We start from the raw sequence: 3,193 nt of genomic DNA, 5'->3' as shown, positions 1-3,193 counted from the left end.
AATTTGTTTCATAGTCTAGTTTTTCTTTCAAAACTCTATTTATTTTCTTTAATATTTCTGTAAAAAGTCTTATAAAATGTACATCGATCACCGCTAGGAGCTCCGATCGCCGCCTTCTTGGGAGGCCAATTTTGGCTTCAATTTTATTTGAACAAGGCATTTGAATACGCTACCAGTTATTTTGAGATCAGTGGTTATTAGTTGAATAAAAAAAATAATCGAGGCAAAGTAATGCGTTAAAAACTAAACAATGAAGTTCTATTATAAAACCACCATAAGCCAAACGCTAATTTTTTAAGTTGGCTGCAGTTTTCTTAAGCATTTCTTATAATGAATTTTTGTCACTTAAATAGGCATAACTTTTAGTAGAATCATTAGTTTTTTATGAAATTTTCACCATCGTTATACTGATTGAAAGCTCTTTACAATGATGTAAAATAATTAAATAGCTAAATAGTTTAAAAATTTTGCACACATACCTAGATAATGGAATCATAAAAATAGAGGAGGGGAAGGTGAAGTAGCGCAGAGTAAGTCTCTTTATGCTCTCTTATTATAGGTATTTAATATGCTTACAAAAATTTAAATATTTAGCTAAGGAACTTTCTTATTTCAGTGTAAGATTGAAGTTATTAAAAAATTGATTTAGTGGAAACGCAATAAGTATGAAAGTTGCTTCAGGGATTCTTAAAAAGAAAAAGAAAATAGGCAATATAAAATCTGGAATCAAATTTCCTCTATAAACTTTCAGAAACAACCTATTTGCTGTTGATGCACCTGATGAAAAAATCTAGCAAAGTATCTCTTTAAAAATTATCTTTAAAAAGCTGCAATAGAAATTTCAAAAACTCTTAACCTAAGTAAAAAGAAAAGCAAAGCTACTTCGCTACAAACAGCAACAAAACTTTAGGAAGAAACTTTTAGAACCTAATATATCCAGTCAGATTGAAGAGCTACATAGCTCATGTTTAGATTCTTATGATCTCAAAACTAAATAATTCATTTCAGGAAATGGAAAAATTTACAAGAGATAACAATTTAGTGTCATTAAAAGATCATTCTGACTGAATTCTTCATATGATTAAAAAAAGTGGGCTGAATCCTTCTTGCACTGTTGCTAGGATTTCTGAAGATGCAGGGTTTTCTTAAATGTATTGTAAATCTTTTTAATCAATCATGCAGCAATAAAGTTCTAAAAGTCCAAATGATTCTGACTTTAAAAGATTTTTGGTTTTAGTCAGAGATGCTTTCAAACATAATGAAAATTTTTAAAATTATTTAAACTACTATCTCTGAATGATGTAAAATATTCAATAGCATTCAAACTTAAATGTAGTAATTTTTTTAATTTAGTTTAAGCAACCACAGCAGCAAGTATGCATGACTCTGATGTGAAAGAGAAAGTATTCTTGAGAATGGAGAAAAAAGAACTATAGGCTCAATTGATATCAATATAAAGTCTAATATAGGAAGAAATATAAAAACTATTTATCCACAAGTGCTTTTTCTTGATGAACCTTTGCAAACATCAGTGGAAGACCTTATCGCTCTCCCAGAGTTGCACATTTTGATTAGTATTACTTTGTTTGTAAAATTGTTGCTCTATGGTCTGATTTTGATCAATGGCTTAAGTTAAACTATATTATGTTAAGAGGTTGCCATGAAATAGATTTGGATGGTTAGTTAACATCCTAAGGTCAGTCTCTATGCAATCAAATATGATCTTTCTACAACCTGTGGTTAGTTTTCTCAATTTCTTGTAATAATTAAAAACAAAGGTTTCGGAATTGAAGTAGAAGAATCCATTGGGGAGTCAGTTTTAGATTTAAAAAAAGCTTTTGAAAATCTTCAGCTTCATCTTTAGGAAAAATTAAACTACCAATAGAAACTGGAAACTTCACTTATGACATATTTTGTACCCAGCTCATTTTTATGTCATGTTTTGTACCCTTATCTCATTATAGTTATAATGGTCTTGGTGTATATACTGAACAGGCTGTAGAAAATGCATTACTGTCACTGTCAAGTGTGGTAGCAATACAAGTGTTGGTTGGAACACAAAAACTACTATTAGTTTTTTGTAATATAAACTGTATAAAGCATCAATTTTCCTTTTTTTCTAATATAAACTGTATAAAGCATCATAATTTTCATTTCTGCTGGTAATTTTTTTTAAAATTACATTTTGGTCGCAGCCATTTTTTTATTTTTGAATTTTTTCTTCCTTTATAAAATTTGTGTTTTAAAAATGTTATACTTTGTGTCATAGTAGTACAATAAATTTTTGACTAAATACAGATTATAAAATAAATGTTCAACCTTAACTAGAACCAAATTCAAGATCAAAAATCTAAAAAGGTCTTTGTGGTTAAAAGTTTTCTTTTAATGTTAAAAAATAATCTTTTTTAACATTAAAAGTTCCTGACCCCCCAATAACTGTAAATAAATGAAAAATTTGCAGTAAATCAAAATTTAAACTGGCGATCTTAGAAGACCACTCAATGTATTGATGACTAATTCATTAATTTCGATTACCGGAAAAAGAAAATATTGAAGACGGTTTGAATACAAAGTATTGATGAATCTGGCTATTTTAAAAACGTCTTGCTTAACGAACCTAGTCGGATTTTTGTATAGTTCATAAAAGATTTATTCTTGCGTTGAAAAATGGTGCAATTGAAATACAAATATGATCTGAGGCTGAGACAAATTGATATCGAAGCTAGTAAGATGGAGCCGGAATGTATTTAGTTAGTCTACTTAAAGACAGTTGTCTTTAGCTAAGTTTATATAATCCATGCATCAAGACCATTAAATACCTATCTCTATTTAAGTCTTTGCCATGTCCCTTGGAATATCTCATGGCTGCACTACTCGCTGATGCTAGACTTTCTTATTTAGCTATGCTAGCTATTAAGCAGAAAGTGGGAAGACAGTTGAATATTGATCACTTTATCATAACTAAAAAGCTAAAGAAAAAGGTTTTGAAACATGCTTTTAAATATGTTTAAAAAATAACTTAAACGTGACTTGTTAATTTTTTTTTTTTTTTGGAGGGGGGGGGGGAGGGGAGGATCATAAATACATGCATACATACATACATACATACATACATACATACATACATACATACATACATACATACATACATACATACATACATACATACATACATACATACATACATACATAC

At 29.3% G+C, this 3,193-nt stretch overlaps 1 long non-coding RNA gene across 1 annotated transcript; it reads left to right on the top strand.

Annotated features, from left to right (window-relative positions):
- The first annotated feature begins 368 nt into the window (after positions 1–368).
- LOC149880648 (uncharacterized) lies at positions 369–2,141 on the top strand. Its single transcript, XR_016445691.1, has 2 exons — positions 369–530; positions 1,354–2,141. It is a non-coding gene; the product is annotated as an uncharacterized LOC149880648 (long non-coding RNA).
- Positions 2,142–3,193: the final 1,052 nt, after the last annotated feature.

This window comes from Hydra viridissima, unplaced genomic scaffold (assembly GCF_058129835.1).
Source record: "Hydra viridissima isolate aposymbiotic clone 2 unplaced genomic scaffold, HvirCarnegie_v1 scaffold_12, whole genome shotgun sequence".
Taxonomy (NCBI): Eukaryota; Metazoa; Cnidaria; class Hydrozoa; order Anthoathecata; family Hydridae; genus Hydra; species Hydra viridissima.
The sequence above is the reverse complement of the archived record's forward strand: the minus strand, read 5'-3'. Positions and strand labels throughout refer to the sequence as shown.